This window comes from Mustela erminea, chromosome 6, assembly GCF_009829155.1.
Source record: "Mustela erminea isolate mMusErm1 chromosome 6, mMusErm1.Pri, whole genome shotgun sequence".
Taxonomy (NCBI): Eukaryota; Metazoa; Chordata; class Mammalia; order Carnivora; family Mustelidae; genus Mustela; species Mustela erminea.
Genome location: NC_045619.1, coordinates 67,251,670 through 67,264,974, shown reverse-complemented (window position 1 = coordinate 67,264,974; position 13,305 = coordinate 67,251,670). Strand labels below are relative to the sequence as shown.

General features: G+C 35.0%; 1 protein-coding gene across 4 annotated transcripts in view; it reads left to right on the top strand.

Annotated features, from left to right (window-relative positions):
• FGFR1OP2 (FGFR1 oncogene partner 2) overlaps positions 1-13,305 on the top strand; it is a 39,176-nt gene that overhangs the window by 2,265 nt on the left and 23,606 nt on the right. Inside the window, exon 2 of one of the 4 annotated variants that reach the window (XM_032347605.1) lies at positions 12,652-12,731. The exons of the other annotated variants lie outside the window; for them this stretch is intronic. The gene's annotated coding sequence lies outside the window, so the exon portion shown is untranslated. The remainder of the gene's footprint in view (positions 1-12,651; positions 12,732-13,305) is intronic. 4 annotated transcript variants of the gene reach the window in all.

Here is a 13,305-nt window from a genome sequence, read left to right as displayed (position 1 = left end):
CTTGGTTGTTAATATTTAAAGACAAATCTGTGGTGTATCAGTAGTCACCAGTCATAACCATCAGTCATAATTTCTGTGTATGTCCAGCTATGGGATAGTAGATTTTTGGTTAGAAGAGTGACTTGAATTTCTTTACATTTTTCTTGACCAAAATGTAAAACTAAACAGCTGGCAGTTGCTGTCTTGAGTGGGTGGTGGTTTCTCTTTTATAAGCAGCAGAATGTTCTGAATCCTTTGCCAGGAGTCTGCCGATATCTTTGGGTGGCAAAGTGGGCGAGAATATGGCTAGTGCAGGCAGGGGAAAACCTACTTTAGAAAAATTTCACCTATAATTTACCTACATATAGAAAACAATGTGAGTGCACCGTGACCAGTTATGACAAGCACTGTAAAAATAGGCAGATAAATGGAAAATACTCCCTTTTTTTACTGGAGTCTATTTTTAAATATTTAACAATCGTTAAAGAGTTTGGAAAGCAGTCTTCTTCCCACTCCACTTACTAGCCAAAAAGGGGAGAGAAAACAATGATTTTCAAAAAAGTTGGCAAAGTAAATGCATGTTATAAAATATTTTAAACTTTTCTGTTGTTTCACATACAGGAAATGAGCATGCAGATTCTTAGAAACTCTGTGTCACTATCTTTCTGAAGTGTTAACAGAATTATGCTTTCAATTACCTGATGTTTAGAATTCCTTTTTCTGAATAGGTATATTTTTATAGTTATAAAGCAAATTTTAAATATAGTTTATTTTGACAGTATTTCATTATGCAATCTAGAGAAGATTTTTTAAAGTGGGTGTTAATTTTAACTTCAAAAAACCTGTCAGTAAACATTAATTGATTTTATAATTAACTGTGATGCCTATTTAAAGTGGATGGTAGGTTTTTATTAATTATAAAGGAAAATATTTGGAATTTGGTGGGTTTTTTTAATATTTTCTTCATTTACACCCCCTTTTATTTTCTGTTGCTGGCTTGATAAACAGTTTTTCTAATATTTCAGAAATCCCATTGGTGAAGCAGGTCAGGGAATTTGTTTTTTCACCCAGGGAGACAGATGGTTTTTACATAGCTACAGGTAAATGGTCCTGAGGATCCACGGAGGCTTCTAAGTATGGTGCTAGACTCAGGATCCGAAATTCTATTTCTGGTACTAGCGTGGTTCCTTCCTTGCTGCATGTGCTGCCATTCAGCTCCTTACATTTGGGATCCCAGAGTCTATTTCCTTATTGATGAAATGGGAATAACACTTGTCCTGTTGACCAAAAGAATATAAGGTGGTATTCCTTGGGTTTAGAAATCTACCAACAATTTGAATTCATTAAAATTAATACCTAGCAGTTTGATCTAGAGTGCTCTGGAGGTCCATTTGGCTTTGTTGCTGTTGTTTTCCAATGATTTCTTAGAGGAGGAGAAGGGCAGAGGATGAAGGAGAGAAAGACTCTTAAGCAGGCTTCACCCCAGCCTGATGCAGGGCTCAATCTCATAACCCTGAGATCATGACCTGAGCCAGAAATCAAGAGTTACCATCCAGGTGCCCTGGAGGGAAATCTGGAGTCCAGCACTTAACCGACTGAGCCACCCAGGTGCCCCAGAGGTCCATTTGGATTGAGTTAGGTTTAAGAGAAAGCTAAGAATAAGTAAACAATTTTGAAAGAGAAGAGGGTTACTTGCTATGCCAGATAGTAAGGGTGTATTTTACTACTGTAACAGTTGAGGCAACATAGTATTGATGTGGAGATAGATAAAAAAAGACCCAGAGGTAGAATAGAGTGCTCAAAAACATACCCATCCATTTATTGAGAAAACACGTGTGGCATTAAAATGAGTGGGGATATTCCAACCATAAGAAAGAAATAATGTGACATAATAGAGATGCCTATTATCATTACAATGGCAATCATATTATAATATATAAATACCAAATCAATATGTTGTACACCTTAAACTTACATAATGTTATATGTCAAATATATTTCAATAGGAAAAAAATTCAGTGCTGGAAAAATGTACTATACAATAAATGAGATCGAGGCAACTAGTTGTCCCCATAAAACAAAGGAAATATAAGTAGATAGCTTCCTTATACCATACATGCAAATAACAACCAGATGAATTAATGACAAAGGCAAAACCTTGGGGACAGGAAGTGCATTATAGTTTTGTCTTTTTGGCAGTGCCAGGTAAATGGAAACAATATGTAACATTTTGAAACTATCTTCTTTCACTCAGCATTAATGCCCTTGAGATTCATCTATATTGTTGTCTGTATCAGTATCACATTCCATGGATTGCTGTACTACAGTTTGCTTTTCCACTCATTTCTCTACAGTAAATGCCCAAAGTAGTATTGCGAGGTCATAAAGACCATATCTAGCTCTAGATATTTAATTTGATAAGAAGCTGCCGAACCATTTTCTGAAATACCCATATCATTTTCCATTGTCACCAGCATTGTGTGGCAGTTGCAGTCATACTGTATCCTTGCAGCACTTGAAATGTCGGTACTTTTTATTTTAGCCACCTTAATAGGGGTATAGTGGATCTCATTGTTCTAACTGCTTATTCCTAATAGCTAATGATGCTGAGTATTTTCATGTGCTTATTTGCCACCTTTATATCTTTTTAGTTAAGTGTTAAAGTCTTTTGCTCATTTTAAAAATTAGATGATTTTCTTAATGTTAGTTCTGAGAGTTTTTTATGTATTCTAGATAAAGCCCTTTCTTTGTGATATATGTGATTTGCAAATTTTGCCTTCCAGTCTGTAGCTTGTCTTTTCAGATTGTCTTAAAATGCCTTTCCCAGAGCAAAAGTTTCTGGGTTTTTTTAAAAAAGTTTCTAGTTTTGATGAAGTCTAGTTTGTTTGTTTTATTTATTTATTTATTTATTTATTTTGATGAATCAAGCTTCTGATATCCTGTCTAAAAAAATCTTTGCCTAATCACAGGTCACAAAGATTTTCTCCACTTTTCATTTTACGTTTAGGTCTATGGTCTACTTCGAGTTAATTTTTATATAAAGTGTAAGAATTATGTTGGGGTTAATTTTTTGGCATATAGCCATTTGTTGACAAAACTTTCCTTTCCTGGGCATCTGGGTGGCTCAGATGGTTAAGTTTCTGCCTTGGGCTCAGGTCATTATCTACAGGTCCTGGGATTGAGCCCTTAGTCGAGTCTGGTCCTGGCGCAGCGAGGAGTCTGCTTCTCACTTTCCCTCTACCTCTCTCTCTCATTCTCTGTCTCAAATGAATAAATAAAAAGTCTTAAAAAAAAAAAAAAAAGAAAAAGAAAAAGACCATCCTTTCCCCTGTGAAGTGTCTGTACATCTTTTTCAAAGAACAGTTGACCATGTTTCTTTAGACTTATTTCCGACCTCTATTCTCTTCTGTCTCTGTCAATACCATGCTGTCTTGATTGCTGTAACTTTATAGTAAGTCCTAAAATTTGGTGGTGTGATTTCTCCAACTTTGATTTCAAAATTCTTTTGGCTATCCTAGTCTCTTTGCATTTTCATAGAAATATTAGAATTAGCTCGTCAATTTCTACAGCAAGACCTGCTGTGATTTTGATTGGAAGTCGCATTAAGTCTGTAGATGAGTTATGGAAGATTGACATCCGTACTATGTTGAGTCTTCCAATTTATTAACACAGTGTGTCTCCATTTATTTAGACCCTCTTTGGTTTCCTTAATTAGCATTTTGTAGCTATCAGTGTGCATATCCTACATATGTTTTATTATCTTTATACCCCAAAATTTCATTTTTTGAATACAGTCTCACTTAAGTATGATGTTGACTATATTAAAGATGCTGTTTCTTATTTTGAGGCAATCCCCTTCTATTTCTAGAGAATTTTTATTACGAAAGGATGTCGTTGGGTTCCCCCCACCAAAAGCACCAATTAGTATAATGAAGTAGGTTGTTGTTTTTTTTTTTAATGGTGGATTACATTGATTAATATTTAAATATAGAAACAGCCTTGAGTTCTGGGATAAACCCTACTTGGTCATGGTGTATTATTCTTTCTATATGTTGTTGAATTTGAGTTGCTAATATTTTCTTGAGGATATTTTACATTTTATGTTTATGAGAGATACTGCATTGTGGTTCTCTGTCTCTCTGGAATGTGTCTGGTTTTGGTTTTAGAGTAATGCTGGTATCATTTTAGGAGTTTGGAAGTATTTTATTTTCTCAAAGAGGTTGTACAAGATTTGTATTATTTCTTTTATGTTCGGTAGAATTTGCCATTGAAATCATCCAAATAGAGACGTTTTTGTGGAAGATTTTTAACTACAAATTTAATTTCTTTAATAGTTCTAGGACTATTATAGAATAGTTATAGGATATTAGTAGTTATAATTGCTATACCTGATGGTTATGGGACTATTAATAATTCTCTATTCCCTCTTTTGTGACTATGCAGTTTGTGGTTTTTAGAGAATTAATCCTTTTCATCTAAATTATGCAATTCTGGGGTGCCTGGGTGGCTCAGTGGGGTAAAACCTCTGCCTTCAGCTTAGGTCATGATCCCAGAGTCCTGGGATTGAGCCCCGCATCAGGCTATCTGCTCGGTGGGGAGCCTGCTTTCCCCTCTCTCTCTGCCTGCCTCTCTGCCTACTTGTGATCTCTGTCTAATAAATAAAATCTTTTAAAAAATAAATAAATAAATTATCCAATTCATGTGTATGAAAATTACTATTGTATTCACTTATTCTTTTAATGAATTAGAAGTCTGAAGTGATAGCCCTTCTTTCATTCCTGACATTGGTTATTTTACATATTTTCTCTTTTTTATTTTTTTCCCCTTGATCAGTTTTGCTGAAGGTTTATCCACTTCATTTGCTTTTTCAAAGAATTAGCTTTTGGTTTCATTGGTTCTCTGTTGCTTTCCTGTTCTCAGTTTCATTGATTTCTGCTCTTTTATTATTTCCTTCTTTCTGTTTACTTTGGAGTTTATTTGCTTTTTTCCTGGTTTCATAAGCTTGAGGTTTAGGTAATTGATTGATTTGAGATCTTTTAAATTTTCTAATAAAAGAAATTAATGCTACAAATTTTCTTTAAAGTACTGCTATATATGCAAGACAGAATTGTGATACCTTGTATTTTCATGTTTATTTAGATGAAAATATTCTCTGATTTCCAAAAAGACTTCTTTTTTGACTTCTGGATTACTTTTGTGTTTTTTAATTTCCAGATGTTTGGAGATTTTCTTATCTCTTAGTTACCTATTTTAGTTTAACTTCATTATGGTCACAGGACATAATTTGTATGATTGCAATTCTTTTAAATTTGTTAAGGTTTGTTTTATTATCTAGGATAAGATATATCCTAGTGATGACCTATCTGCACTTAAAAATAATGTGTTTTGCTCTTGTTGATATTAATCCACCTCGTTGTTGGTTATTCATGTCTTTTGTATCCTTGCTGATTTTCAGTGTGGAAGTTCTATCAATTATTGAGAAAAAAATTCTCTACATTGTAACCAATTCTTATTATCTGTCTTGTTATAGCTATCCTGGTGGGTGTGAAGCATCTCATTGTGGTTTTGATAGCTGATCATGTTGAGTATCTTTTCCTGTGCTTATTAACCCTCTAACTTTGGTTAGTGTTTGTAATTCCCCTTTTTTTCCTTGATCAATCTAGCTAAAGGTTTATCAGCTTTGTTGATCTTTTCACCGAGCCAGTGACTGGTTTCCTTGATCTTCTCCTTTTTTTTTTTTTTTTAGCTTTTATTTCACTTATTTCTGATCTAATCTTTATTATTTCCTTCTGCTAGTTTCAGACTTTGCTCTTTTTCTAACTCTCTTAGGTGTAAAGTTAGGTTGTTTATTTGAGATTTTTCTTGTTTCTTAAGGTGGGCCTGTATAACTATAAATTTCCCTCTTAGAACTGCTTCTGCTTTATCCCAAATATTTTGAACCATTCTGTTTTCATTTTCATTTGTCTCCATGTATTTTTTTTTTATTTCTTTGGTTTCTTGGTTGACACATTCATTAGTAGTATGTTGTTAACCTGTATGTATTTATGTTCTTTCCAGATTTTTTCTAGTTTCATTCGCTGTTGTGCTTGGAAAAGATGCATGGTATGATTTCAGTCCTTTCAAATTTATTGAGATTTGTTTTACCACTTGACATGTGATCTGTACTGGAGAATGTTGCATGTGCACTTGAAATGAATGTGTATTCTGCTGTTTTGAGATCCAGTGTTCTATATATTTATTAGGTTCATCCGGTTTGTTGTGCAAACCTTTTGTTTCCTTGTAGACTTTCTGTCTAGATGATCTATCCACTGACATAAATGTGGTGGTAAAGTCTCCTACTATTACTGTATTACTGTTCATTTCTCCCTTTATGTCTGTTATTAATTGCTTTATGTATTTGGGGGCTGATATGTTGGATGCATAGTTAATCTACATTTGTTATATCCTCTTGATGGAGTGATCCTTTTATTGTTATGAAATTCTTGCTTTTCTTTGTTTCTTGCTACAGTCTGTGCTTTAAAATCTGTTTTGTCTGGGGTGCCTGCCTAGCTCAGTTGGTAGAGCATGAGACTCTTGATCTTGGGGTTGTAAATTCAAGCTTCATGTTTAGAGATTACTTAAAATCTTTTTAAAAAAATAATAAAGTCTATTTTGTCTGATAAAAGTATTGCCAACCTGGGTTTTTTCTTTTTTTTTTTCCATATGCATGGTATATGTTTTTCCAGCCTTTTCAGTCTGTACAAGCCTTTAAGTCTGAAGTGAGTCTCTTATAGGCAGTATTTAAATGGGTCTTGCTTTTTTTTTTTTTTAACTCTTGAGTTACCTTGTGTTTTTTATTGGAGCAGTTTATTTATATTTAAAGTAGTTACTGATAGGTATTTGCTTATTGCCATTTTGTTAATTGTTTCCTAGTTATTTTTATAGTTCTTCTCTATTTCTTTCTTCATCTCTTGCTCTTATCCCTTGTGGTTTGATGGCTTTCTTTAGTGTTAGACTTGGATTCTTTTCTTCTTTTGTGTATATGTGTGTGTGTATAGGTTTTGATTTGTGGTTACCATTAGGTTCATATATAATAACTTAAATGTACAGCAGTCTATATTATTTAGTTTATGGTTGCTTAAGTTTAAACACATTCTAAAAGCACTAAATTGGTACTTCCCCCTCCACATTTTATGTATATGATGTCATATTTTACATCTTTTTTATTTTGTGTATCCCCAAATTTTTGTAGACATAATTGATTTTATTATTGTTGTGTTTTAACCTCCATACTTGCTTTATAAGTGATTTATCTACTACCTTTATTATAGTTTTGTTTTTACCTGTGAATTTTTTTTCCTAAGGGCCTTTTTTTTCCATTCAAAGAATTCACTTTAGCATACCTTGTAAGGCTAGTTTAGTGGTGATGAATTCCTTGAACTTTTTTCATCTGGGAAACTATCTTTCTTTCTAGTCTCAGTGATAACTTTGCTAGTTTCTCCTTTCAGCATTTTGAATATATCATGCCACTCTCTTCTGGTCTGCAAAGTTTCTGCTGAAAAATCAGCTGATAGCCTTCTAGGGTTTCTTTTGTATATAATTGCTTTCTTTTCTCTTGCTGCTTTTAAAATTCTCTATCATTACTTTAAGCCATTTTAATCATTACGTGTCTTCGTGTACACCTTCTTGAGCTAATCTTGTTGGGGCTTCTCAGTGCTTCCTGGATCTAGATGTCTTTTTCCTTCTCCAGATTAGGGAAGTGTTCAGCTATTAGTTCTTCAAATAGGTTTTCTGTCCCTTTTTTTTCCCTCCTTTTGGGATCTCTATATTGCAGAGGTTATTATGCTCAATAGTGTCACCGAGTTCCCTTAATGTAATCTCATTTTTAATTCTTTCTTCTTTTTGATGTTCAGCTTGGTTGTTTTCCATTACCCTGTCTTCCAGATCGCTGAACCCATTCTTCTGCCTCCTCTAATCCTTTGTTGATTTCCTCTAGTGTGTTTTTTGTTTCCATTACTGAATTCTTCATTTCTTGCTGGTTCTGTTTTATATTTTCTCTTTGTTGAAGTTCTCATAAGTTCATTCAGTTTTTTCTCAAGTTCAGTTAGTATCTTCATGACTTTATGCAGAAGAGTTAGGTAGTGCCCTGTAGCACAATGTCCCCTGGTCACCAGGGTCAGGTATTCCAGCAGTGTCCCCTGTGTGGGCTATATGTGCCCTCCTGTTGTGGCTGAGCCATGTTTGCCTTCAGCCCAGTTGATGTTTACCTGCTTTGCCTACTGTGGAGACACTGGACAGTATTTAGTCCCTCAGTTGTTGGGGAGCCTGTGTGAGATTTTGATTGGCTGTGAGGTGGGCAGGGTCAACAGTCAGGCCTGCTGTCTGCAATTAGCCTCTCTGTTGGTACATCGAAAGAAAGGGCTTTCTCCCTACAGAGCCCACAGAGGCTTTTGTTGAGGGCCAGAACTGGCAGTCAGAGTAGATATCTACAGTCTGCCTGTCGCTGAAGCTGCAGGCATACCATATGGCAGAGCATTCTTTCTGTACAGTCTGCTGAAAGACTTGGCTCCTGGAACTGTGGGCAAGCTAGTTTATAGGATTAGGTGCCTCTTCCTCAAGGGAGGAGTTTCTTTGCAATGGCATCATTCCCTGCCAGAGCTGCCTGCAGGATGTGGAGGAACAGGAACCTCTATGAAGGGATGCCTACCAAGGTGGGTGGGTTGGAACAGGAAGGTGGCAGAGGAATGTGGGGGCAGGGCATGTAGTGTTAGCAAGTATTAGTGCTATTTCCTGCAGGTGTCCAGCTATCCAGACTAGGTGAGGGGAAGAGAAATGGCTCCCACCATCACTTTTCTTTTAGGGAAATCTCCTGAAGATCTTTGCTCCTCCAGCGTATGTTCTGAGACTAGGAAATAAATCTCCTTCACATATACCCCACGCGCTTTTCAAACTGCTGCTTCCGTGCCTGAATTATTTGTTAAGCTGGCTCTTTAAGAGCAAGGACTCGGTTTCCTATTGCCTCCTACCTCTTTTGTTAAGCCCACTGATTTTTCAAGTCCCCAGAAGTAAGCCCCACTGTTTAAGAATTTCAGAAGTTAAGCCCCATTAGTTTCCATAGCCAGATGTTAAGGGGATTTGTCTTCTGAGGGCCCCAGGGCCCGAGGTGCTTGGAGTGTCTGAGGTGGGGTCTGATACTTTAGATTCTCCATGCTTATGGCATCTGTCCCATTTGTGGTTTGTCTCACCAGGGTTTTGGTTCCCAATGAGTCTCTACCTCTCCTGCCTTTTCTAATATAGCCTCATCTCTGCCATTAACTGTGAAGGTATGTTCTGCCAGTCTTCAGGTCATTTTTACAGTTGTACAGATGTGACTATTTTCTTGGTGTGTTTGTGGGACAGGGTAAGCTGAAGATCTTCCTACTCTACCATCTTAGTCCCTCTCTGGGTCCTGTTTAATTCATTCTGATAATATATCTTAGAGTTAGTGTGTTTAGAACATTTACATTTAGTGTAATTATTAATATGTTTGGATTTAGGTCCAACATCTTGTAATTTGTTCCTTCAATATTTTGATCCTTTATTTCCACCTTTTCATTCTTTTGTGTTATTGAACACTTTTTATTTTAATTCATCTATTGTGGTTTTGGCTATTATCTCTGTACAGGTTCTTTAGGAGTTTGTCTAGGAATTATGTATTTATGTATGTGTGTGTGTATATATATGTATATACATATATATATACTTATATAAAATTGTTTTACTTACAGTTGACATATAAAAGTTTCAGGTGACAAGTTAAAACCTTATCACTGTATAGATACGTTTATCCTTCTACCTTTATGTCATAGTTATATATTATGTATATGTAAACTGAAAATTCTGTCAGACAGCAGTTATAGTTATTTTCAAATATCAGACATTTTAAAGCATTCAAGAATAGTTTATGATATTTGCCTCTTTGTGTTACTCTTCTTTTATTCCTAATGCTCTTAAGTTTCCTTCTGATACCATTTTGCTTCTCTCTGAAGAAATTCCTTTAGAGCAAATCTGTTAGAAATGAATTCTTTTTCTTCTTCTGGGAGTGATTTTTATTTCACCTTCATATATAAAGGGTATTTTTGCTGGATATAGAATTCTGGGATGACATTTCTGTTCTTTCTGCATTTTAACAGTTCTACTTTCAATTTCATTCTAGGGTGACAGTTCTGTTCTTTCTGCATTTTAACTGTTCCACTTTCAATTTCAATCAGTTTGGCTTCTAGCTATCCTTCAGATTGTTTGTTCTTCATAAGTGTTGTTTGTCTCTGTTTTTAAGAATTTTTCTTTGTATTTAGTTTTCAGAAATTTGGTAATGTTGTATGTGAGTTAGACCTTGGGTTCATCCTGTTTGAGGACTAGGAATGATGAAGACAGAAGATTTCCGAGGAAGAGACCGTGTTGCATAATTTAAATTAATAAATAACTGTGCCAGTTAAATACATTTCCATAGTACTTGATTGAGAAGTTAGAATGTTTTTGGTGGGAAATACAAACTATAGTAGTATTTTAATTATTGCAATTATTATGGCTTTTCAGTGGAGGACTTTTTCAACCTGTCCATAACATAAACATACTAGTATATTAAAGAAAGTTACATATTCCTAGAGCATAGAGGGACAGCTCTATAAAATCCACTGGGAGATGTTAAAAAAATCCTTTAGGAATGGTTCTAGTCCTCACTTCATCTTTTAAATTTTTCCAGATTATTTACAAATAAAGCATGCACTGGCCATATCCCCTGCTGTCCAAAAAATTTTCCCATCAGTTTTCCTAATATTGTGGCCAGTTTTTTTTCCTACTGGAATGAAATGTTTTCTGGAGTTTCTAGTGTCCATTTGAGGTTTCATCTGGTGCTATCAAGTTACCATTCTGATTGTGGCAGCTCTTATCCTCAGGATTTTACAACTTGATCATCGCATGTTTCTTTTTGGAATTTATCAGGCCAGATTTGTGTGTCTGTGATGGAATCTTTGAACTTCTCCATAGATTTATGATTTTACTGTTATATATGAGGCCCTCGCATAGGGCACCTGGGTGGCTTAGTTGTTAAGTGTCTGCCTTCAGCTCAGGTCATGATCCCAGGGTTCTGGCATCGAGCCCCATACTGGGTTCCCTGCTCAATGGGTAGCCTTCTTCTCCCTCTTCGATTCCCCCCAGCTTGTGTTCCATCTCTCGCTGTCTCTTTCTCTGTCAAACAAATAAATAAAATCTTTTTTAAAAAATCTGTTTATAGTATAAGGCAGTTGCATTATTATACTATGTATACTAAAACATAGCATCCTAGCTTGTATGGTATTTTTTTTTTATTGTGTGTCTCTGCTACTTTAGGTTGTATCAAGCCATTAAATAGTTATTGCATTCATTGTTTATTAAGGTATATCTGAGGAACTTTTTTTTTTTTTGCAGTATTTCAAAGAAGTGAATTATCCCAAAAATGATCCAGCTCTTAGTATATAAATTTGCTTTTTTTTTTTTTTTTTTTTTTTTTTTAAGCAAGTTGTTCTATCTTAGACAACCACAGTTAACTCATTGGATCAGTTTGGCTTCCAGTAACAAAATTAGTTTTATCAGAGTGACTGCAGTTACCTGTTGTATATCAACTCTGGTATTGTCACTTTTTGTGCTTACTGTGAAACCTATTAACAAGCAGTAATGTCAAGATTTATCCCTAGAGGATGAATTTTGTTTGTGGGTTGGACAGTTCTTGATTTACGGAATGGAAACACAATCATGAGATTTCATTCAGTAGGTTGGTTGTTGGAGTAAGAGTGTCACTAATGGATGGTAATATGAAAAGCAGAAAGTAACAATATTTCATAATTATTCAACTAGTAGAAAATGTAGAGTAGTTTCCTTTAGCAGTAGGGCTTTGCAACATTGCAACATTAGGTTTAAAGACCCTAGGGTAAGTTCGGAAGATGCTTTAACCAATTTAGTTGAAGTCTGTGATTTCTCTGAGGGAAAAAAGGATATCTTAGCTACTCACTTAAGGCATAGGATTTAATAAGCAGTGGCTCTTTGGTGTCATGTTGTGAAGTTAATATCCCCAGAACACAGCATAACTTTTTCATATTTTAAAAAGAAAATCAGGATTACCTAGGAAGAATCCATCTAGATTCAGGGCTCTCTTCCAAATTAATCTGTCAGTCTCTGGATTCTTTTGCCTAGAGGAATCTAGGAGCTAATTTTTTTTTCCCTTCTACCCTCTTTTTTACGGGTGGGGGGTGAAGGAGACCGAATTATGCATAATGCTTACCAAATTATGCACAGTATAGTTTTTTAATGTCTATATCACCTATAATCTAATCATATGTAGGAGCCTTATTGTATTCTATTTGGAAACAGATCCTGTGTATTATATTTGTAGATGTTTTGTTACAGAGCATAAAGAAGTAGTCTTCAGGTAGTGGTCCCAATAATATTATTTACAGGCTGGGACCAGAGATTGTTAGAGGTCTTAGTAGTTGAGTTGTTCTGTTAAGCCAAGATAAACTTTATGTTTTTGTTTTTGTTTCTTTTTGGTGAGGGGGCTTTAAGTAACTTCAAAATTTTACTCTGAAGGATCTGGTATGTCATACTAGTGGGGTTAATGGGGAGATATGGTGGCTCCCATATGAGTAAGAAATCTGTATTATTATCCATCTATAATTTTAGGTATATCTCCTTGGAAGTTAAGAGAAAGGACAGGGCATTGTTGGAATCCAGTGTCTTCCTTGGAGCAGCATCTTAGACAGGTATTGGATAGTTGTCCTTTTGTGTTTTAGCCAGTATGGGACAGCTGTAACTTTAATGACTTTAACTTTAATGACTTGTAACTTTAATGAACTTTAACTTTGCTTATGGTTTTTTCAAGTACCTTTTTCTAAATCTCTCAAATCTTAGAAGACAGGTCTTTTGGCTGTTTTATCTGGAGAGCCAGAATTATGTTAATTTCTAGCTTGTTTAATTTTTAAAACTCTCTGGTAATGTCATATATTGAGTATTTTCTAAGTTGGCAGCTTTATATTTTAACTTATTCTAATTAAATCCTCTTACTCAGGTTTGAACTAGTATAGTAGAATCTAACAATCTTACATTTTGTAGCAAATTTCTGTCTTCCTAAAGCTGGTGAAATCCTTAATTATAGCCCTTGGCTTGGATCCATCACAGAGTTTTAATTTAACATCTGTAGACTTGGCTTTTGGCCTAGTAATTTTACTTCAGTAAAATAATTTACTAGTAATTTGACTTTACTTTTTGAGAAAGCTCTGAAGAAAGGATGGCTCATATAGAAGGTAAGATAAAACTTAGTATAAAGAGAAAAATTCA